The sequence below is a fragment of the Rattus norvegicus genome, chromosome 16 (genome assembly GCF_036323735.1).
Source record: "Rattus norvegicus strain BN/NHsdMcwi chromosome 16, GRCr8, whole genome shotgun sequence".
NCBI lineage: Eukaryota > Metazoa > Chordata > Mammalia > Rodentia > Muridae > Rattus > Rattus norvegicus.
In genome coordinates, this window is record NC_086034.1 from 704,470 (window position 1) to 729,399 (window position 24,930).

At 46.9% G+C, this 24,930-nt stretch overlaps 1 long non-coding RNA gene across 1 annotated transcript in view; it reads right to left on the reverse strand.

Moving 5' to 3' along the window:
- Nucleotides 1-15,306, reverse strand: part of LOC120097393 (uncharacterized) — a 35,314-nt gene extending 20,008 nt beyond the window's left edge. The window contains exon 1 of the long non-coding RNA XR_005494762.2: nucleotides 15,169-15,306. This is a non-coding gene — a long non-coding RNA (uncharacterized LOC120097393). The remainder of the gene's footprint in view (nucleotides 1-15,168) is intronic.
- Between the last annotated feature and the right edge of the window lie 9,624 nt (nucleotides 15,307-24,930).

Consider the following 24,930-nt stretch of genomic DNA (forward strand, 5'->3'; position numbering starts at 1 on the left):
GAGTGAGTCTGTGCGTCTGTGTGTGTGAATGACTATGTATGACATGGGTGGGTTAAGTGTGAATGTATGAGTACACTTCATACGTGTTTCATGTGTGGACAAACAGGTATTGTGTATGTAGGGGAGGGACTGAATACCTGTGCCTCCCTCCTGCATTCTTCAGTGTGCATGTGTGGGAGGGGACAGGCTCCAAGGCTTCAGCTAGGAAAGCAATCAGACCTCCCATTTATCTCTTGTCTGTCACCCACAGGGGCTGGTGGTGTGGCAGGTTGGGAGTTGGGGGGTGGGGAGGTGCAGCCCAACTCCTCAGATGCCAGGACTCTCTATAGCAGGAGAGCACCGAGCCAGCTGGGGGCAGGGTACAGGTTTCCACCATGCTCCCAATTACTGGCACCTCTGAGCAGCTTCTGGAAAAGGCCTTGGTTGCCAGGAGGAAGATATTCCACTGAAGTATTCCCGTCCCCACAAAAAGAGCCTTCCACATATTAGCCACATTTTTCAACATAATTATCCCCAGCCCACACACACAGCTTGGAGGATTAAAACATAAAATACAGTCTGCTCCCCACACATGAGACCAACGCTACAACTGGCATCATAATAAATAAATGAGTGGCCTCTCTCCTCCTCCCTGCTCTGCTTCCTCCCCTCCTGCCTCTCCTCCCCTTCCCCTCCCCCTCCACTCTGCTTGGCACTGGGCTTCTTGTGCATCTTGTCTTCTTGTTCCAATCCCTCCCTCCCACCCTCTCCCAGTAGAGCCCAGGGTGGGCAGCATCACGACTGAGAAAGTCACCCTAAACAGAAGCCCCTGCCATGAATCTAGGGCTTTGTTCGTTAAGCCACCCGGGGTTCCGGTTCTGTTCGGAGCTCGGCTGCTGCAGTGTTCACTGTGCTAAGAGCTGGCTGATAGGGTGGGGGTGGGAGAAGGGAGGGAAATGGGAGGAGGGAGATTTTCTAAGCAAATGGCTTCTTGGATCATTGGAGAGACATTAAGAAGCCTCCTGGAGCACCTCAGAGCACCTAACACCAATGTCTCCTGCAAATGGATGGAAAGGCATCAGCTGTGGACTTGCAGCTGTGGCCAGCAGCTCGGGTTGCTAGGGAACAGCCCTGAAAATGTTTGTCTTCCTGCTTCTGATCTGGATACACCTGGGACTTCCAAGTCTAGGGCCAGTTGTTCCAGCAACAAGGGCCAGTGAAAGCAGGAAGAGAGTCCAGTCGAGTTCCAGGGTATCTTATACACGCCAGACAGTTCTGGGTGAGATGAGCTGTCAGTCAGCTGAAGATAGCCCCATTTGGACCCTCCCTGGAGCTGATTGGTCCTGAGCCTACTACTTCCTGCCCCATGGCCCCTCTTCACTTTTCTCTGAGTTCCTTTCCTCCCTGCTGCCCCCAAGGACTATCTTCTGCTGACCATGCCCGTTCTCTTTGGGGGACAGAGGTGAGGCATCTTCCCCTACCTATGCAGCTGTACACTAGAAATACTGACATGACAGCTAAAAGTTGGATGTGGTTCTCCACAGGCCAGATGATTGAGACATTTAGGGGGATGGCATGGCCTGGTTTGGCTTATATCACATCCCCAGATATGGGCTGTCTTAGTTTTGTGTTCACTGCTGAGTCTGTTAGGAGGTGAAGAAAATACTGAGTGGGTGGGGCCAGAGTTGAGTGGCAAGAAGAAGTGGTCACCTTGGGTTCTCATCATACCTCTGTTCCTAGGTACTGTTAGATAAGACTCCACTAAGCCTCAGTTTTCCTAATCTATAAAATGGGCCTGAAAGAATCAGGTAAACTAGTATGCTGAATGTTCAGAGTGCAGGTGATGTTTCCAGACCTCAGGCCAGGGCCCAGTGTAGCTATAAGCCAATTCCTCCTCCACTTTCTACCTCTCACCTCACCCTACCTCTACTCCATCACTATTCTGTGAGTCAGATTGCCTCTTCATGTCCACATAAGTCTGCCTTTGAGTCCTCATGCTGTGATTTTGCTCACCTATCCTACTGCTCCTACCCCGCAGCCCGTGAGCCCTGAAACTTGCCTGAATTTTCCTTTCTGAGCTTAAGCCAGACCTTGCCCCACTGGTAAGGAGCTGGCTGGAGGCTCAGAGTTTAAGGATCTGTAGCTGTTTCCCTGCTGTATTGCTATCCAAGAGCCGGCTGCTGAACCTGGCATCTCATTCCCATCCCAGGATGCCACAACTGACTCGCTCTGCACACTTGTTCTTGCGACAGCCACACCAAAGCCCAGCCACACTATCCCTGCTATCCAGAAGAAAATAATCCAGGCTCTTTCCCGGGGCCTCCAACATCTCATTGGATGAAGGGAAGGGGACAGGAAAATCAGGTACAAAGGTACTGTGCTTCTGCACCCAGGCCTAGCACACAGGACCATGCAAAGCATCTCTTGAACTAGAGGCTGTCCTTCTACACAGAACTCAGCAAAGCTCAGAGCTGGGTATAAATCCCGCTTTGTGGGTGGCAAAACTGAGGCTTGGAGAAGAGAAAGGTTTCATCTGTGGCTGCCCCAACAGTACCCCAGGCTGAGATTTAAGCTACCATGACACTTGAGTATCTGTTCACTGTGCAGGAGTTCACTTATCACACTAGGATGCATTGCTGACACAGAGGTAACACAAGGATTCTGGAGATAGGGCTTTTGGAATAGGTAGATTGCCTAGACCAAGATCTGGTCAGGACCAGGAGTCCCACAACTTTTCTCCTACTTCCAAGGCGAAGGATGGCACCCAAGCAGGCATGGCAAGTTTAAGATAGAGCAGAAGCAAGAAGTGGGGAGGAGAGAGGAGATAGAGCCTCTGGTCTGATTCAGGGGTCCAATCAGCAAGGACAGAACCACTGCAGGACTGGCTTGAGGATCCCTGAATAGCAGTGTAGAGTGTACAAGTGTGTCTGTCTGTCTGTCTATGTGCACATGTCCCTCTGTATATGTGTCTCTTTTTTGTGTGTCTATCTCTGCGTGTGTGTGTATCCCTTTTGTGCATCTATGCCTGTGTAGGACAGTGTGTCTGTCTCCCCCCATGTGTGTTCCTGTGTGTGTACTGGTACCTCTGTGTGTGTCCATTTGTATGTGTCTGTGTATGGGTCTGTGTGTGTGTGTGTCTGTGTGTGTGTCTGTCTGTCTGTATCTGTCTGTGTGTCTGTGCCTATCTATGTTTGTGTTGCCTCCCCTCCTTCATGTGTGTATACCTGGGAGATACCTAGAAACCCAGAATGTAGAAAACCTGTACCCTGGGGGTCCCTGATTCAGAAGATGACTTAAACACTTCTAAGAGTAGAGAGAGCTGAGTTCAAAGTGCCCAAAGTGACTGTCGCTCTCCTCTCCTCCCCTGCCTCCTTAGGAGACAGCACATCTTTGGCCACTCATATCCCCTAATGGATGAATGCAGCGTGGGAGTCGTGGTCAGACTCTGATGTTGGGACAGGAGTTCCTCAGAGAGAAAGAAGCCAGTGTCTCCTGGGCTCTATATCCCTTCCTGCCTCCCCAGGACTGGTCTTGCCTCTAAATTCCCTGAGTTGCTATAGTTGAAAATCTACAGTTGAAATTAAATGTCATGCTTTTGGGGCTGGTGCACTAGCATCCCCCACTACCAGGCCCAGCTCTATCCAGATGCCGAAGCAAGGTCCAGGGACCACTTTTCTGAATGTTGCAGTTGGTGAGGGACATGGCCACTTCTCCCACTCTCATGACCCTGAACCAACTTTCCTGCCTGTTGCAGATGGTGAGGGCCAAGGAAGAAGAAGAGAGAATCTCTCTCATCTGTGTCACCTCCCAACAGACAAGAGGCTGAGCCAGCCTTCCCACACTTACACCCTCCAGCTGGCTCACCTACCAGCCTCCCATCCAGGGCCAGCTCTACTGTACTGCCCAGGTGAGGTACAGTGCCTGCTTTCCAGGGCACTGCAGCAGATGAAGGGCAAGTCCAGCTCTGCTACCCTGATGACCTAGAGACCAGATGTCCCCCCTGCTGTTGGTGGCAAGGGGTGGTCATGGGGATCATCTCTCCCTTGCCCATGTCACCACAAGGCAGACAAGTTGTGGGGCCAGCTCACCCACACTCATACCCTTGGAGCCTGCTCACTCGTGCCCCCACCACCAGGGTCAGCTCTACTGTGCTGCCCAGTGAAAGAGCAGGACCTGACCAGCTCAGATCCTTCTTAGTCCCAGATCCAGGGCTTTGAATTGGCTCATTCCAACATCTACCTCATCAGTGAACTACTGGAGTTCATGAAGGAGCTGCCCTACCTATCCAAAACTATAGAATCTCCACCACAGGGCAACAACAGGACATCCAAGAGGAGCCCCAGTGAGGTTTTAGTATCAATAGAATAGCAGGAACTACAGGCCTCATGACAGACCAACAACTCATTGCTACAAACATTTATTTGCAAGCAAATGTGGGAGAAAAACTATATTGTGCAATACACTGAGACACACCACAGCCTCAACAATGATAGGAGATTTTTCTTTGTTGAGGGGAGAGATTACAAGGGTAAGTACAAGGAGATGGTGGGGGGATGAGTAGGATTGGGGTGCATGATGTGAAATTCACTAAAGACCAATAAAAGGTTGGTTTTGTTTTGTTTTTGTTTTTAAGAAATTGAACTCCATTAAGGACACTTGCGGGTCTGACTTACTCAATTCTCCACTTATGAGAGACCTAGGGTTGTGCAAGGCTGTGCTTATCCAGAAACAGCCACTGAAAGACAGAGGTATTCCTGGCCAGCCTCAGGGCCTCCTCCTCTATAGGACCTTCCAGTACTGATTACCCCAACCCCTACCCTTCCATCTCTCAGAACAGTAGACACAGTGACAGAGCCTGTGAATCATCAGTACTGGGACATGTTAGCCAGGACTTTGTGGATTCAAACCTTCTGCTTTTTAGGTGGGGAGATTGGCATAGGAAGTGGCTGGTCCTTTTTTCCAGTCTTATTCTACATAGTAGTTTACCAAGACCTCCAGCTCCTGTGGGTCTTGGGTATTTGTCTATCTGAAATACTCTGCCTTGTCTGTGTGGAAGGCTTCTATGAGGCCAATAGAACCCATTTTAACAGTTCCCTCCCTCCTCTGGGAAGCCTCCATTGACTTTCCCTTCAGAGGGATTGTCACCCTCAGAGTTCACTGTTTCCTTGTCTGCATCACTGTCTCACAGAGCATTCTCTCTGTTCAGGACTTTATGTGCCCCTGTAGCCTTGAGACAGGATTCAGCTGAGAAGGCTAGACTTCAGAATCCTAGGTACAATAGTGGACACACCTCTCCCACTAGTGTCCCTGAGCACCTCCATCCCTCGAAGGCCCAAGAAGAAGGGAGTTTGACTGCAGGCCCTCTGGCCAGGACCCTTCCAATTGGAATCTAGAATTAGGATCTACCTGAAATCATACTTCATTATCTCTTTGGTTTAATCCTTTAAGAGTATTATAAAGGTTAAATGGTAGGATTATGGGGGAATGTGTAAATAGTTTGTATGTCATGAAAATTAAAAACTTATCAAAAAAATCATGAAAAACTGGAAAAGCAGATCACAGAACAAGAGTACATTCCTAGTCAGTGTGTCTGACAAAGGAGTTCTGCCCAGAATATATAAAGAACCTTTCAAATCAATAAGACATGACACAGGAAGACAGACAAAAAGTCTGGATAGTCACTTTATAGAACCACATATCTGAGTAGTCAACAGACAGAAAGAACTCAGCTTCAGGAGCCATCAGCGAAATTTCAATTAAGTCTGAGATAAGATACTGTCATACACATTTTAGAATGACTAAACTCCAAGGGCTGACAAAACCAAGTGTTGGCAAGGGTACAGAATAACTGGAATGCTTCAGCATTGCTGATGAAAGATTGTTTTTTAAAAAAAGGTCCAATCAATTTGTGATATTGCCAAGACCCACTAACATGGGATGCTAAAATTGCATGATAGATAAGGTAACAACTACATTCCTATGAACCAACACACAAACATGTATATATGCTTTCTGCTACAGTGATTTAAAAAAAAGGAAACAGCCCATATGCATGTGAGTAGGTACAGGAACAACAGAGTTCTACTCAACCATGAAAATGAGCAAACTACTCCTCTACTCAGCAATATACATGAGTGTCAGGATTTCATGCTAAGTCAAGAAGTACACTCTGTAAGGTTTCAGTTAATGTCTCCAAGCAGGCAAACCTGTAAAGGACCAGGAGAATGGTGGTAGCCTTATTACCTTGACTTAATAACAGAGCTGAAACATATTCTTTTCATCTTTTTCTCTCCCACCATATGTCTGTGTTTTTGCATATCATGCTCACACACATGTATTTCAGAAAAAAATGATGTATACCATGATCATAAAATATCGACATATGTGTATAATGTATTTTGCATTAATATAGTTCAGAAATGTACATATTTGGGCATAATTATATAGGCTATACAATTTTTCAAGCATTTGAGAATTTGAAGCCCCCCTTTTCCCTAAATATTTGAGCATGAATCCAAGTACACTGTGCTGATATATGCTTTCTAAGACTGGAAATGTTCAGTAATGTAAGCATAGATCAGTGCTCTGAATTAAAGGCTAAAACAACACTATAGGGCTATATCTAGACTACAGACCATATTACAGTTTTACCCATTGTCCAAGTAATTTGGTTGTGTTCATTTCCCCTAGTCCTGGTCTGGTCAATTGGCCCAGCTTTACACATTACGTTCAGGTGTCATGTCTCTGTGGTCTGTGACTTTCTTCAGTCTTTCCTTCTGTCCCTCCACTGGCCATTCCCTGCACAGACAGGTATTCTGCAGAGGGCCCCTCTCCTAGTTCCCAGGTTGTAGTTTTCTGACAGGAATCTCTCGGGACAGACTGCATCCCTCTCGGGGCAGTACAGCCAGGAGCTCGTGGTGTGGGCTGGTCCTGGTCCTCAGGCTGCTCCTGTTTGTATCACCCCTGACTAATCATTCCGGCTTGCTTTCTTCCCTCCTTTTGTGCTGAGCAAGTAATTTATGATTCTCTCAGGCCTTGCACGCATCCTGCCAAGTACCCGTCTTGTACAATAGCTTGCACGGCAGGCAGGCCTCCATCCCTGCATTAAGGAAGAACCCAGAGACAACTTTTTAATTTTTATTTTTTTTCAGGTCTGAGAATGGATCCAGGGCCTCACATGCACCAGGTAAATGCTCTGGCCCTGGCCATCACACCAGCCCATATATAACTAACATGGTGCCAGGAACTCCTCTAAATGGATCCAATGTAGCATCTCAGCTAATATTTTTGGCTTACCTGAGGGGAGAAAGATTGATGACTTGAGCACAGCCACATTCTCCTGGCATAGTAGCTACAATATGAATGTCGCTTGCCTGCTGACACGGATTTTAAAAAGGGTAGTACTAATACCGGCTGTCATCATTTTAGCACTAAGGACAAGACTTCCAGGCTCTAGGACATTCAAGTTTGAAATGGGAATTAACTTGCCACACCCACTCCATTGGTGCTTAGGATTTGTATGCAGGAAATCAGACCTCTGTCTACATCCTTATCATCTACTCCGTCTAACCCCATACGGGGGTGCTGAGTACTTGGGGCACACTCACTTCCATGAAGACCTCCCATATGTTTCTTCTTTAGCCCCAAAGGAATTATTCTCACAAGAAGTCGAGTCCATGATGCCTCTTGGGAGGAAGGCATTTAGCTGTGCCATCCACCAGAGAGTAGGACAAAGGTAAGAAGAAAAATATGGTCTGATCAGTAGGAAGAAAGACTCCTCCAGCCCAGAGGACACCTGCAGTCCTCTCCAGGGCGCACCTATGCCACCTGGGCTCCCACCCCCACAGCTGCCTAACAAGAAACACTGCCTTGGGCCCACAGGGAGTCCCTGTGTTGAGTAAAGTATGGAGCTCTCTGACAAGTTCTTGGGTTTGCACCAAAAGCCCATGGGCACCATTGCTCTGTCGGATTCTGCAGCATGCACCTCAGCCTGCTGGCATTGCTGGTATCTGCAGTTCTCCTGTGCCACCCCAAGGCTTTCTGCTTGTGGCATATGAGCACCATTATGCGGAGCTGGGGGAGGTGGTGTTTACGGTTTGGCATGGGGGAAGAACACACAGATCTTTGTTACCAGGCTTCAAATGACTCTTTTTTTTTTCCTCCCCAGAAGAGAGAAACAATGATTAAAAACTCCTCAGTTGCTTGGCAGGCTTCTGGGTGGTTTGCTGCAAATGTTCTGAGACCAGGAAGGACCTTGCCTTTCACAGAGCCTCTCTCTCACTGGCTCCCTTGGTTTTGGGGTCTGTGCTCAATCTGTCTTCTAAAGAGAGAGGAGGTATTGACCCATGATTGATACAAAGAATGACATTCTCTTTTTAATTTTTTTTTCTAGACAGACTCGTGTCTTAATGGTTTGGTCCAGAGTGGTGGGAAAAGCCCTCAAAGAACCAAAGGTGATGATGGCTCAACAGGAAGACTGAGATGAAGGACGGTGAAGGAACACTGCACAATGCAACACAAGAAGCAGAAGATCCTGATACAGCTGCCATGAAGCCAGGAGGCAGTGGGGAAAGACTTACCTGGAACCTAGGGTCCAGACTGGACAGTATCCCTGCCATGTCTTTGCCCTCTTCCCTGCAGCCAGTAGCTTTTCCCTGCCCAAGTTCTGACTCTGTTCAAGTATGACTCCTCTGCAAAGGCCAGAACACTAGAACTTTCAGACTCTTCATGGCCTGGGTGGTAGCATTCTTTATGTAATTCCACAATTTTTGGTGAAACTAACAAGTTCACTGCTGGTTGCCTAGGAGAATATCTCTGTAAGATTCCCCATGCTAACACTGGCAACATTCTAAGAGTCTTTATAGGACACACCCTAGTCCATATCTGCCACTGTGACAGAACATTACAGACCAAGTAAGGTAGAAGGAACAGAGATTTATTTCTTAAGCTCATGGAAGCAAGCAAGCCTGATGACTGAGGGCTGCATCTAGTAAGGCCCCACTTAATGCACTATAATATGGCACAGGGCACCACATAGCGAGAGGTGGCTAGGGATCTGCCTGGTGCCCTCAAATCCCTTTAGAATGGGCATAGACCCATCCACGGGGGTGGGGTGTAAACTTCATGAGCTGGGCACCCTTCCATGGTTGTGTGGAGTAGTCACATTCCCAACATGTGAACCTGGGATCATGCTCACATCACAGCAGGACCACACTACCTTTGCTACTATTGTTGGGGTGTGGTCAATGAGGGAATATGGTGCCATTCATCCGAAACCCACTAAGGGACCCAGTCAGGTTCTACAGAGTTTCTGTGAACAGCAGCAACAATGACAAAAGGCCACTCATAGCCTCATAGCTCTCCCAACCTCAAGAACTAATAAGCAGTAGAAACAGTGTCAAGCAGGAACACAGGAGATCCCAAAGGTTAGACGCTCACCTCTTCATAAAATCACCTCGATGCCAAATGTAATGGTAAAGAACTGTCATCCCAACACTTAAGAGGATCACAAATTGGAAATCACCTCTCTCAAAAGCAAAGCACGAAGGCTGGTCCCTGGGCTTTCTGACTCCTAGGAATTTCTGGGAAGTAAAATTCCCTGTGTGTCTGTCATTTCTGTTATAAAAAGAGTGTCCCCATCCTAAGAGTCCTCACAAGAGATTCTGCCTCTGCTTTGAGTTCACCTGCACAAGGCACAAGACACAGAGTGACTCTCTAGGCAGATTTCCTTCCTGGAGCTATTCTCCCACACAGATTGGAGCAGCCTGATTAATCAGAAGGGATGCTGTGGCGAATGCCATCAGACATCTTCCACCCTCTTCCAGCAGGGGAGGAAGCCCAGCCTCTAGTCACTCTCTGGCTGCAATCAGAGCTTCCTGCATGAGCATGAAGGTGAGCTGGTAATCACTGCATCATCACTGCCTGGAGGAGATATCCCTCCACGAGCCTGCTTCATGAGAGTGACTGTGTAAATCACACAGGCTCCGGAGCCAGCACAGGCCCTGCACCCCCGTGTGTGGGGGCTAGAAAACCAGCAGAGTCTATACCGCTCCTCACTTGTGGGCTGATTGCAGTGGTTATGGGTTAATTCACTCTCAGACTTGAAGGAGTCATGCGCACGGATGTTCTTGGCCATTATTGTAAATGTGAGTCATTTCACCTTCACGGCCCAGGCATGTAAGGAGACCGTTGATCGAAGCAAGCAGAATCATCCTGGGCTCCACTGGTGCTTTGTGGGAATGTACTTTCAAAGAGATGAGTTCTCTTTGATATTAGAGTTAAGTTTCCCCGGAGTCAAGGGCTTACTCCCTCATCCTCTGAACAAATATTTAGCGAGTATCATGTGCTATCTGAGAGAACATCTCTAGACCTGGCACTGTGGCCACGAACAGGGCACGGCTTCGGCTCCTGCTTTGGTAGGGCCAACATTCGGGTTCTATTTGGGGTATGAAGAACCTGTTTCTGTCATTCTTAGGAGGACATCCAGAGCTTGGGAGCTAGCAGATCAACCTTATAAAACAGATCCTAGCCCTAGATATGATATGATAAGAGACTCTGGCCCAATGATCTCCACACTTCCTCCATGGGTGGGAGACTCAAAACTGCCATCCATGGCCCCAGTTTAGCTGCTTCCAACCTCTTCCTTCTAGAACACTCTGGTACATTGTGGAAACGCACGACTGTTTCTTTAGCCATGGTTACAATACAGTTTCCTCCCGGCTGGGTCCGGCTAAAGCTCCTTGTATGCCATCAGGTCCTAAAAGCCACATTTGCTCTGCTGGCCCTGCCAGTGCAGGAACAGGCAGGAAAGCTCACAATTGTGGCCTCACAGCCAGACAGGACAGCTTCCTCAACTGCTGACAGAATCATGGCAGCTTCCCAGCAGCCTCGGTGCATAATCCTGGCTCAATCTTCCTCCTATGAGCCAACTAGAACCTAAGCCTGTGACGTGCTGCAGTAGACATGGTTAGAGCGCATCTGGGGCAAAGGTGAAAGGATTTCACGGACATGATTGAAGTGTAGGCAAATGAGAGAAGAGCTTAGACTGGATAGGCCTGACTTCATCAGGTGACAGCACTTCCTGAGAAGGAAGAAGAGGCAGCTGTGTTGAGTGGTGGCCAGGGGGACATGAGACTAGACTCTGCCTACAGGCTCCTTCTGGGTGCTGAGACTGGCCAAGGGCCAGGAAGATAAATGGTAACCTCAGTTCCAGAACTGCAGTGAAAATTCTTTCAAGGACTTGAGGGAGATAGAGGGCAAAAGTCACCCCAGATGAGAACACAGCCTGAGTGGAGATTCCAGTTAAATCCTCCATAGCATGCATCCTGTAGCAGCCACCACTAACAAGTGAGGACGGTGTTAAGTCACCGGGCTTCTGACAGCGTGGTAGGCAGCAGCAGAATGCTAATGGCACACCAAGTCATTGGGTCATTCTCTTCTCCCAGCAGGTTCGGCCACAGCTTTAAGTTCCTAGCTCCTCTATCTCAAGGCTTTGCTCACTACTATCTACTCTAAGTTTCTGGACCTGCCCTGCACCACACACACACACACACACACACACACACACACACACACACACACACACACTCCAGTCAGTGCTATGTCCCTGGATGGCTCCTTTGTCCGTCTAATTTTGATTGGTACCTGGTGTGCGGTAGGCTCTGTGAGGCTGGTCCTAGCACTTGGGGGCTCTCCCACAGTTAGGGAAATGAACCCAGAGTGTGAGATGCTTCACTCAGGGTGAAAATGAGATTTCAAACAGGACCTTCCAAGCCCTGTACCTGCTTTCCACCCTGATGGCAGGTGAGGGGTCATCAAAGGTCTCAGTGCCTACAGGCCCCAGACAATGGGGTGGATAGCTGTTCAACACTGTGTATCATTCCCTGTGTTGCTCAATACTTTGTCCCATTCCCCAGAACTCTGAGAGGCATCTTTACCTCCAATTTACAGATGAGAACACTTAAGAGTGCTGTTTATTGGTTCCCTCCACACACGTGAGTTGAGCTCCCATGAGGTACTTGAGAGTACAAGGCCCTGGAAGACAGAGGGGGACTAACCACCTGCCAGTCCTTGGAGGGAAATACAGTGTAAAGACAGAGCCTGGGCCAGGCCATGACGGAATTCATAATACTGGCTTTGAGTGAAGCCTAGAGAAAGAACTCCCTTGGAGGCATAGGCTAAGAGTATACATTGGAAAGCTTCTTGTGGTAAGCAGACAAGAGACAGACAAATGTGTGAGGAAGAAGACTCAGAATGCAGGCTACAGTGTACCCCACAGGGTGGAGCTGCTGGTTGAGTGTCCCTCTACCTATGTGTCCCTCCAACTCCTGAAGCTTTACCTTCCGCAGGGTGTCTGATCTGGCACAAAAAGAAGTAGAAACAAACACATATGCATCAAACACATACATGTACATATAAACACTCAAAACATTCTAGAGTTTGTCTACTCTGAAACTCATACTGTATCCACACACCAACACAATTGCCCACATATATGCTTATACACTCGCACATGCACATACACATAGTTAGTTACATGCACCCCTCCACAAGTGATCATATACATTCACACACATTTATATGGCTGCATGCACACATAAATATGTATCCCTCAAATTCACACACACACACAAAATCATACCTATACATATATGTGAATGTGTACACACATAAACACGCAATCCATACATGTACACACACATTTCCACAGACAAGAACAAACATATATGCATACACACATTCATACATATCTATCTACAAGGGCATATACAAACACTGGTATGCACCTCCCCATTCACACACAGTCCCATTCCAGACCAGGTTAGCAGAGCACTGGGAGGCCACAGAGCTGGTTCCTATTGTGCAGAACAGAAAGGCAGGTGAGACTCCATCAAAGGCAGGCCTGTCTCCAGCCATTTACTATCAAACAAGCAGAATTACTGTGGTTTCTGAGCAAATTCCAATTGCTTCCCCAGCACCCAGGGTATATAAACCTAAAATATGGTTTCCCCTTCAGGAGACTAACGTCACCTAGCCCTCACTCCCCAGCTAGCAAGATTTCTGCTACCCTCGGCCCCATCCCAGAGCACACCAGGCCATCCTAACAGGCAGATGTGCTAGCTGAGGAACTAGGCAGCTCCATCAATATCTCTCTAAAAGCCCAAAAGAAATTTAGTCATCGAAAATCCCTTCCCTCTTTGCTAATAAAACTTATCAGTGCGGGGCAGGAGGCCGGGAGGAGAGGGACTGCAGACAGTTGCCTTACTAAATTGCTTGGAGAAATGGCCCTCATCAGCCATCTAGGAGCAGAAAGAACGGAAGCAATGTAACATTTATGGAGTGAGGTTTTCCCACCTAGAGTCACCTACCCATGTCTTTGAAGCCCTGTAATGTGTCCACACTATCTCACAGGTGAAGAAAACCAGGCTCAGTTGTATACCGGAGAGAATCGATGACAGCCTAGGCTCCTGCCCTGCTCTACATGCCATATGGCACAGCCTGGCTTGTTCCTCTGTATGTGCTCCTCTTTGTAGATTCCTGACTCTTAAAGGTGTCAATTATAGAAAGTTGAATATAGACAAGTCAGCAGCCCAGAGCCCAGGCTTGGAAGACACTTGACTAAGCTCCATCAGTCTCCTCTGAGTCACACACAGACACACCTGGGTTCTCTCCAGTGTAACCTGTGAACCCTCCTTAGCACTGGAGATGCCCAGAGCTTGCCAAGTGGTCCCTGAGCTGATCTGTGACACCTTGCCCTTCTTACTAGAGCCTAGAAAAAATCTCTATCCCTGGCCTCATTCCATTCAACATAAAAAGGGGGCAAGTCATTCATTCCAAATTATGGAGAAGCCCTTCCAACTTCTTGACATGGACCCTCCTGAATTCAGTGTTTGCTTGCACCGGCCACATCTGAACCCTCAAGAGCATAAGAACACATCGGCAGCTCTTGCCAAAGGTCTCCTTAGCAAGCCTTCGTTGTTGACACCTGGAGTTTGCTCAACTCAGGGGAAGGTTGGCTCTGAGGCTGTGAAGCATGAGAGCGCCAAGCAGGCAGATCCATCCAGAATGGTATGGTCTTGAAACAGTGGGCCTGGGTGTAGCCAGAAACGTGGCTAAGTAAGAGAGGAAATTCCCCAAGGAAGATCTATTAGGCTGTGAAATAGTATTCCACAGGAAGTGGTGGAGGGTGCCCGGAGGTATTTAAAGTTGTGCTGGACTAAGTAATAGAAACCTCGTGGTGTGTGGAGTGGCTGAGGACTGGCCTCGGGGGAGCTGCTGTTGTGCCCTAATAGGTCGTCTCCAATAGAAGTAATTTCTGAGCCCGCCCCAGCATTCCACGGAGCTACACAGCTTTTGCCAGGCAAAGAAGGCGCTCACTTACAGTTCAGAAGAAGCCCCAGGCTTTGATGCCCGCACAGCCATCATTTGTTAACAGGCTGGGGTTCCCCAGCAAACAGATGTCTACATTCAGCAAACCCCTCTCAAAACCACATCTGCCTTTTAGGATGGATACTGAAAAGCCGATCTTCAAATTCATATAGAATCAGTCACAAGGCACCCCGCAGAGCCAAAAAGGATCTCTAGACAGAATTAAGTATGAAAATTCCTACTTCCTGATGTCACGATTTACTACAGAGACTGCGTGGTACCGACACAAAAATAAATGTATAGATCCATAGCATAGATCTCAGGGTCCATAAACAAAATCTATACATGTATAGTCAATTAAAGGGTGTTTGTGTATATGGTATGTATCCACGCATGTCTGTGAGTACCTGTACTCCTGTGTGTGCATGCATTTAGAAGCAGAGGCTGATGTGAGGAATCCCCAACTGCTTTTCAACCTTATTACTTTTGAGGTGGCGTCTCTTAGTAAATGAACCTGTAACTCACTAGTACAGCTGATCTCACCAGAGAACGTGACCCAGGGCCTTCTTTTGCCACCTTTTGAGGATGGGATTGTAGACGTTACTGCACGCACCCAGTATATACATGGGTTCTGGAGAGCTGGACTCTGATTCCCCTGCTTGCATGACCAGCTAATCAATCACTAAACCATATCCCCACGTATGGTCAGCTGCTTTCTGACGAGCATGCCAACACAATGCAATGAGAAAGAGCAGGCCAACCAGCAAATGTTGCTGGAACAGTTGAATATCCACAAACATAAGAATGAAATTGGGTCCTTACCATCACGCCCCATGCAAAGCAATGTCCGAACATGTAAAAACACTTAGAAGGAAGCATGGGAGTTCACCAACCTCGGACTTGGCACTGATTCTTATATCTGGAGCCAAAATACAAGCACCAAAGAGAAAAACAGACTAGATTTCATCACAATAAGATTCTAGAATCCTACCTCTTTCTCTGTATATTCTGAACCTCTTACAATTCAGTAACAAACAGAAATTGTACACACTTTAGAATGGGACAGGAATTCGATAAATGTTTCTCCAAAAAAGACACACAGTAGCGAACAGAAAGTGACCAGAATGGTCTATTTAGTAGGAAAGACAAATCAAAACCATAATAAAATACCAGTCCACATCTGCCAGTGTGGTGTAAGAAGAAAGCTGATGGGTGGTGCTGTCAGGATGTGGACAAACAGGACCTTCCTGCATCACTGAATGAGGAGAGAGTTCAAGTGCATTAGCAGCCATTCAAAATGTTACAGTGTCAACAGTGACAATCTCACTTCTCACCATAGAACCAGAGGATTGGCTGCAAGCTGTTCATTGATGTTTACATTAGTAATGTTCATTATAGGGCCAGAGTGATGATGGCTCATTGGGTGAAGATGCTGCCCACAAGCCTGGTGACCGGAGTTCAAACCCTAGGACTCACCAGGAAGGACTGACTCTTGTTGTGGTTTGACCTGGAGTTATCTGTATTTTGATGCTAATTACACTGCCCCAAGGACAGCTGCCTAATCAGGTACTCAGGACTCAGGTGACTTCACTAGAACCTTCTCCCCATTGAATTTGTAAAATACAGGTGAGGGCAGGTACAGGATAGAAGGAGGCATGTCATTGGAGGAGAAGGAAGGATGGGCGGGAGAAAAGGTTGAGGGAAGAGGAGGAGACTGAAATGGAAAGGGGAAGAGACTAGAGGGACATGGAGAGAAGTCGTGGCAGGACAATATGGCAGGTGACATTAAGATTCCGCTCTGTGTATTTACAGGTTGTTCTTAAGGGATGGATGGTACTGGGCTTTGTATGTTTAGGTGGGCAATTATATCTTATCAATTGGATCTAAGGTTATTGTGTTGTGTGTTCTTTCATGTGTAGATTTAAGTGTAATGGAGTGTGGTGCAGCTAGTCTGGGCCGCCATGGAATTGGAATGTGTGCTTCTGGCAAGATATCCAGCAGATATCTTGGAGCACTGTGGTGCCGGATCTACTTTTTTTATTTTTTGTATTTTACAACATGACTCCTGCAAACCCAGTGGAATTGAATATTCTGCTGAACAAGGAATGGCATGAAGGCCAGCATATCTGTCTATCCATCCATCATCTGTTATCTGTCTATCTATGTATTTACCTATCATCTCTATCTGTCTGTCTGTCTGTCTATCTGTCTGCCTATTATTTTTATATTTATAGACTTTTGATCTTTGTATTCCAAGAATGCCAAGACACAGGAAAGAGCAGGCAGGTCAGCAAATGCTTCTAGGACAACTAGATATTCACAGGCAGCGAAGCAGGATTCGCCCCTCCCACTGCATACAAATGGATTAAAGACTTACATGTAAGATCTGAACCCATGAATCCCTCAGAGGAAAGCACATCTATAAATCTTCTCCATCTTGAATTTTAAGTCTTGGAAGCCAGTCACAAAAAGCCGCATATCATGATGCCATTTATATGAAGTGTCTGTAATTGGCAGATTTATAGACAGAAATGTATTCATGTTCACCAGGGGCTGGGGGGAGGGGAGAGAGATGAGATTATGAAATTTTCATCAGATAGTGATAATGACTATACAACTCTGGGAATACACTAAATCATAAATATTGCACAGTGAGGGGGTTAGGGTTAGAATATCTTGGTGTGCGGAGTACATCTTTAGAAGCTGTACCTTAAAAAATAAAGCTACCTGTGGACCTGCCATACAGAGGCTGGGTCTGTATCTTGTATACCATTATTTCCCTTCCACGAGTCTTTGAGCCTGGTCTTGCTCTCCATCACTATTTCTGCTCTTCTACGCCAGCATCTCTTCCCCGTGTGTCTCATGGTTGCTATTTCCACACAGGTGCAGCTGCAGCTTTCTTCTTTGGTGTTATGTTAGGAATATATGTTGGAATTCACTCCTCGGGGTTTGCTGTTATAAATAGTATCATTGTTGAACATTTCTGTGTATAAACTCTTCTCTGGGGAAGGGTATGCTTTTTTAGGCTAAACTCTTAAAAGTTGAGATGGCTTGAGAAAAGTAACAGGCTTTATGATTCTGTTGCCAATGGGACCAAATCGTCCTTTCGGAGCTTTGATGTAGGCCATTTGTTCAGAATATAGTCACAGCCACAAGAACAATCCCCGGTACACCAAGAGGGTATTGTCCTTAAAGTCAGACTTTAAGGTGGTATCCCATCCCTGTCCCCTTGAGGCTGAGTGTCATCTTAGCCAAGAAACCCAGGGATGCACCCTGATTTCACTTCTATTTCTTCTGCTACAAGAGGGCACAGTTATACCTACTTATTGTAAAAATGATAACACGTATAACGTGCTAAATCAGCCTTCAGAATCAGGCATTCACTGAATCTGTGTTTCTCCTCTTCTTCACTGCCCATTCTTAGCCTGTCAACGACACCTCCTTTGGGGTACTGAGTCCTACATAAGCCTGTGTCTTAGTCACTGTTCTATTGCTTTGAAGAGATACCATGACATAGGCAACTCTTATAAAGGAAAGCATCCATGGGGGCTTACTTAAATGTTTCAGAGTCCATTATCGTCATAGCAGGGGGCATGAAGGCAATAGAGCATGGCAGCAGGCCGACATGGTACCGGAGAATGAGCCGAGAGTTATATCCTGATCCACAAACGAAGAAGACTGAACCCGGAGTGGTCTTTCAAAACCTCGAAGCCCACTCTCCAATAGCAAACTTCCTCCAACAAGGCCACGCCCACTCCAACAAGACCACGCCCACTCCAACAAGGCCACGCCTACTCCAACAAGGCCATGCCTACTAATCCTTCTATCCTTTCAAATAGCACGACTCCCTGGTAACTAAGCATTCAAATATGTGAGCCTGTGGGGACCATTCCTATTCAAACCACCACACTTTGAATCCCTAGACAGGAGGATACTTCTCCTCCTGTGATGCATCTGTGATTTTGCAATCCCATAGCAAGTGTACACAGAGCAGTAACTCAGCAACTCCTTTCAGATATACCAGGCATAGGACAGATGTTGCCAATCAGTGAGCAGAGCACTCGCCTAGCACACACAGAGCCCTAGGTTCCATTCTTGCCACAAGACCTGTGGTATACCCTTGTAATCCTGGTACTCAGGAAATCGGAGACAGGAGGATGAGGAGTTCAAATTCATTGTGAGATTCATAATAGTCTCCCAAATAAGTAACAACACTCCCCTCACCCCATAAAGGACCAGCAAGCTGGCTCAGTAGGTAAAGACCCTTCCTGACCCAAGTTGACTCCCAAGGACAAAGCATGGTGGAAAGAGAGAACCAATTCTCATGAGTTGCTCTCTGCCATCCATATATACTTCATGTTATGCACAAAATACGCCCCACCCCACCTCTAACACACACACCAATAAAAAAATTAAGCAATATCATTTTTAGAATAAAAGATGTGTTTGTGTGTGAATGTGTAACAGACGTATCTTAATACTGAGCTCTTTTCTGCCAGTAGATTATAGCATCACAGACTGCCTGGGTAAGCCCTGGATCACCACATACTAGAGTAATTACTAATTACATGTTTCCCTATTCTGTAGCTTATTAGTAAATTGTATGTAAAGGGATCTGAAAGTAATTGCACTTCTCCTGTAACTTCGGCAGCTTGCAGAAATCAGAAGGAATTACCTTATTTACCTCCTAAAGGATTCCCAGTGGTGGTTTGTCAAACATACAGAACAGGGAAGATCATCCAATCACCAAATCCTCTCCTGCTCATTAACGGTGTGTGAGGGTCACAAGAAATCTTCAGTGGGAAAAGGCTGTTAAAGAGCCACTGACAAATTTATGCAAATATCCCCAAGTGGCTGATATATTAATTTTGATCATTGTTCACAAGAATGGGCCCTTTAAATTATTAATAGTTGTCAGCTACAAGCAATTGTTTAACTGGAAACTTAGAAGAAGAGAGCTTGATGTTTCTGAATGATGCCGTCTTTATGTGCCTTGCGTATGGAGAGGAAAGGCATGTAGAAAGAAAGAATAAAAACTCAGTAAGCAGAAAGCCTGCTCCTCGTTTTGATGGTTTATGGAGAAACAATTTTACTTCCCTGAGCACTGGCTAGGGCTCCCTTCATTATCTGATAAATTGTAGTCCTACTAAGTTCCTTTCACTCGTGCGCAAGTGTGTGTGTTTCTGGTTCCTGGAGGTCAGAAGACAGCCTCAGTTGTTATTTTTCAGGTTCCTTGTATCTTTTGTTTAAAGCAAACATTGGCTTGGAATTTCACCAATGGCTGGACTAGCTGTACTCACTTGCAGGGTTCCATCTGTCTCCACTGGGAGATAGGAATCTCAGCATCTTTGGGATTACAAGGGCATATCACCACCCTGAATTTATATGGCTTTTGGGGATCCAAACTTAGGTTGTCATACTGTGAGACCAGTGCTTTGTCAACTGAGTCATCTCTTTGGCTTTTTTGTATTTTTAAAATAAATAAATTTAAAATGGTAAAAGAATATAATTATTCTTCCTCTTCCTTCTCCTCTTTCTTCTTCTTCTTCTTCTTCTTTTCTTTTTTTTTCCGGAGCTGGGGACCGAACCCAGGGCCTTGCGCATGCTAGGCAAGCGCTCTACCACTGAGCTAAATCCCCAACCCCTTCTTCTTCTTTTCTCCTCCTCTTCCTCCTCTCCCTCCTCCTCTTCCTCCTCCTCTTCCTCCTCTCCCTCCTCCTCTTCCTCCTCCTCTTCCTCCTCTTCCTCCTCCTCCTCCTCCTCTTCCTCCTCCTCCTCCTCTTCCTCCTCCTCTTCCTCCTCCTCTTCCTCCTCTTCCTCCTCCTCTTCCTCCTCCTCCTCCTCTTCCTCCTCTTCCTCCTCCTCTTCCTCCTCCTCCTTCTTCTTCTTTTTAGAAAACCTGATCCAAGACAAGCTCAGTGCTTCTGGAATACACCTGGCTGAGATACCAGCCTCTACCTTTGCTGGCAAAGAAAGATTTCCACAGCAACACATGGACAGTCTTCCTGTTTGGTTGACTGGTCTTTGAGGTGGTTCATGCTTCTGGCCTTTGGGGTACTTTAACAATGTTAGAGAAAAGGATAGCTGGTTCAGTGATCATCTCTCTTCCTTCTCTCCAGATATGCAGGTCAAAGAGCTGACATGACCAAACACCACACTCATCAGCCTTTGCCTCCTGCCAGCACACAGTGTTATGAGTGTATTGCTGACATAGGGCAGGAGTCATATGAAAAGTGGTAATTAGAAATGACAGGCTACCACTCCAGACCACCACAGGAAGATGCTGGAGCCATGGCTTATTCTGTGAGTATGCTCATGGTTCTGTAATGATGACCTGGCTCTAGTCACATGTATGGTGGCAGGACCAGATGTCTCTTTGACACAGCCTAGAGCATCTTGGCAGAACCAAGAAGTTAAAGCCCATAATCTCATGATCCATTCACTTTTGGTGGCTACTTCCCAAGCTGCCCCTCTATAAATCCACTCAATCCACTCATCCTCATCAGTCTGCTTGATCCACAGGCCTCCCATCCTACATCCTGAAGGCAGGACTGATGAATTTAGAACCAAGATAGTTGTCATTGTTGTTGTTGTCACCACCACCACCACCACCACCACCACCACCACCATCATCATCATCATCATCATCATCATCATCACCACCACCACCATCCCCTGGCTATAGGGTCATGTGTGGGAAGAAAGGAATTCCAAAGAAATAGAGTTCCTCAGAGAAGGTGAGAAAGCAGGGGCTGGGCATCCCCATGTGCCAGGCCATGGGTTAGGCTTGGGAACACATAATCTATTGCTGGTAACAGATATCAACCGTGAAGCACCTCCCACAGGGAGAGGATAACATCTGGAAGAAGAACAAAAGACAGTGGTGGTGTGTGTGTATGTGGGAGAGAGAGCGAGAGAGAGAGAGAGAGAGACTGACTGAGACTGTATATGCTCATATGTTGCCAGGGTGTGTATATAGAGGTCAGAAGAAACTTTTGATGTCAGGTCTCACCTTCCACAAGGGTCTCTCTTATTTCTCCTGCTGCACACTTCAGGCTAGCTGCCCTGCTTCTAGTGAATTTACCTGTCTTTACCTCTGATGTCCCCTATGAGTGTTGGGATTACAGAGGTAAACCATGACGTCCATCTTTTTACAGTTCCAGGGATTTAACTGAGTCAGTCAGGTCCATGTGCCTGCCTGACTTTTAGCCACTGACCCATTTCTCTCCCTGACCCTTGCTGGGCTTTTAAAACCAAGTCGCATAACCTGAGCCTTTTGTTTGTTGGCTTGAAAGGTTCGTGGACTTGAACCTGATTCAGAATCCCCATGGAAAGGTCTATTTAACTTAGATTAGGGCTCAACTCCAAAAATTCTGATTCCATAGGACTGCGGAGGGGGTGCTGTTGGTCCACGGCTACCCTTGGAGAGCATGGGGTCTGCCATGGACTTCCTACCTCCATCTCCAGTGATGAGGTTGAGGTCGACCTGTGCAGTAAGGGGCTTCTGGGGGAAAGTCTCTTTGTATTATAGATGAGAGACAAGAAGAGTGGTGCCTGCCTCCATCTGGTGCTTCAGGTGCTGTGTGAAGCTTGTTTCTGCTGAAGTGAGTATACAGTGAGATAGAATAAACTCACGGATCAGAAAGATGGTAAAACACCCCATCCCTGGTGGAGCGATTGAGCTATAAGGACCACCATGCTGGAAGTTTTCAGCCCTTAAACTAAGTGTAGAAGTCTGAGGTGGGGTTTTGTGGTTCAAATCCATTCTGATCTATCTTCCTCTTTCCCATCTCTGCCATCACCCTAACCCATACAGTACCCACCCTTGACTTGTTCCCTTCATGTATATGCCATAGTTCCTGCCCGTGGGCTTCTCTTTTGCTGGCCTCTCATGCAGCTCTGCTTCTGAAAGGCTGCCATTATCTGTCTTTCTGTCCCAGCCTCTCTTCCTGTCTCCATGTGCCTGCCACAAACTCCACAGAGATAACATCTGCCTTTCCCTTCCATATACACAACTAAGCTCGCTTCTACAGAAAGCTCTAGTCCCACACAGCTCTCTATTTCTAGGAGGCTCCCCTTTCTTGGAGAAGGAGGGAGACACTTTTATTTCCCTTCTCCACCCCTATAGCCAATCCATTGATCATCTCCCTGCCTCTGCTCCTGTGATACTGACCCTCCCATTCAGTCAGTGCCCTTCAGTTCAGTCCCAGAGCCACCACCCTTGTTTGCTGCTTCTCTCCTCACCTTGAGCCTTGTGAAGATGACCTTTTGCCTGGTCTTTTCACTTGGCACATCCTCCCTCTCCACAGTTCCTCTGGCACCAGCAGCCCTGTACTGCCTGCCAGTCCATAAGGAGACCTGAGCACCCGGAGTATGAAATCCAGATGTTTGTATCAACCAGAGGCTCTCCATCCCAGGAATCTTCTGTCCTGCAGCATGGATCTCTGGACCTCTCCAAGTTGGGTTCTACTTACAAGGGAAGAAAGGAGAATGACTCTTTGAGATGCCATCAGTAAGGACATCTGAAAAAGCTGGGCATGTAAATATGTCACAGGTGCCAGATTTTTAAAGACCAAAGATTTATGAAGTTGCTGTTCTAGGTCAGGCATCCTCTAACCTAGAAGCTCTTCTGGGTATAGCTTAGCAAGTGTTCCTTCTTTCTGTAGCCTTAGGCATTCCTTGGGAAACCTGCTGACACCGAGTTCTGGTATCAGATGAAGCTGGCTCTAGACCCAGATCTGGGAATGGATGCATCAGAGTACAACATTTACTTGCAGTGGTGATCAGCTCAAGATTCTGCATGGGACCCAAACCAAGGCTCCTCTCTGAGCTAACCCAGGCACTCTGTCTTCACGATTCTTCATGTATTCCAAAGCAATGACGACTATGAACATACCTCAGAGATAACACACTGCCTTTCCAAAGCACAGCATTAAAGCAAATACCCCAACACAGTAAGTCACAGGGATGCTCTGATTTCCCAGTACAGGTAGGAATCATGTTCCCACCATACCGGCTAAGTGTGCAAATACAATATATCTAAAATAAATCTCCTTGTGACTGCGGGTCATGATTGTAACTTGATTGAATAGAGAATGACCTGGGAAATCAGGAAAGCAAACTCCTGAGTATGTCTGTGAAGCTTTTCCAGACACAGTCAACTACAGAGTACTACTGCTCTGGATATAGACATGATATAGGCTGTGGACCCTGGATAGAATGAAAGGGGAAAGGGGTGGAGAGGAGGAGCCAGCTTGTTGCCCAGCCCTGCCCCCTCTCTCTCCCAGCTGCCATGGTGTGAGATGCCTTCCCACTACATTAAAGAAAATCCCTAAAGGTGTGAGCAAAACCACCCTTCCCCTCATGAGGTGCTCAGTCTGGTATTTCATCAGCATAACGCTAAGTCTGAGTAGCACAATGCCCAAATTCTCTTAAAATACAGCTTACCATCTCAGCCAATGGGAGAATGTCCCCATAGACTTTCTTAGCAGAAAGTTGTTGCTCAGTTAATTGCCTTAAAGCCTGTATGAGCCTTGAGCTTGTTTGAGGCTAGGGATGCCCTTCAGTGTGTAACTGAGGAGAGCTCAGAGAGAGCAAGCAGTTTAAGGCTGGTGACAACGTGTGCATGCCTGAACAGAAGACAGTATATTCTGTTCTCCAACTTAGCAACTAACAGACAAACCGCCTGTTTGGCTTCAGCTGGTTTACAGTTGATTCTCTCTCTCCATGAAAACAGTATTTCAGACACATCTCAGCAGGGCCACCTGGGAAGTCAGGGGACAATGGATTTTAAAACCTTACTCAGGGCAAGGTGAGGAAGGGGCTGAGGAGATGGCTCTGTTGATAAAAGTGGTTACTTCACAAGTTACCTGTAAGGAGGACCTTGGTTTAAGCTCCAGAAACCATATAAAAAGCCAAGTACAAAGGTGACTATTATCTCAGAGAAGGAGAGATGGGAGGCAGAGGTGCATGTACACGCATGCAGACATGCACGTGCACACACACACACACGAAGAGGAAGTTATGGAGCTGCTGCCCATGGTCAATGCAGGGTGGTGAAGCAATGACAATAGAACCACCTTTATTCTCCTTCCTCTGAGGCTTTTTGGACTCCAGAAAGGGAAGAGAAACCTCCTAGGGGGTTCAGATGCATTCAAGGCCTCTGGCCAAGGATGGCTGTCAATGTTGAGAAATTGAGAAATGGAGAGGGAAATGCATTGTGCATCTTATAAGCCTGTATCCTCATCTTGTGTGCCTTGCTGCTGGCCTAGTGACCAGCTGAGAGCAGGCTCCTGACAAAATCCAAGTGATGAACGAAGATGAGCCAATCTCCAGATTTGAGGATGACACAGGAGCACATACAGAGGCCAGGGTCTGGGATCTGAGCCACTCTCTACCAAAAATCTAGGAGACACTGAAGCTTATCCTGGCAACTGGGTGTCTCCTCTACTCAAACACCAGTCCTTGGGAAGCTATCTTGTTTTCTTTTCTGTCCTCCCCCACCTCTCTCCTTCCTTTCCTCCCCTTCCTCTTTTCATCCCCTCTCCTTCCTTCCTTCCTTCTTTCCTTCCTTCCTTCCTTCTC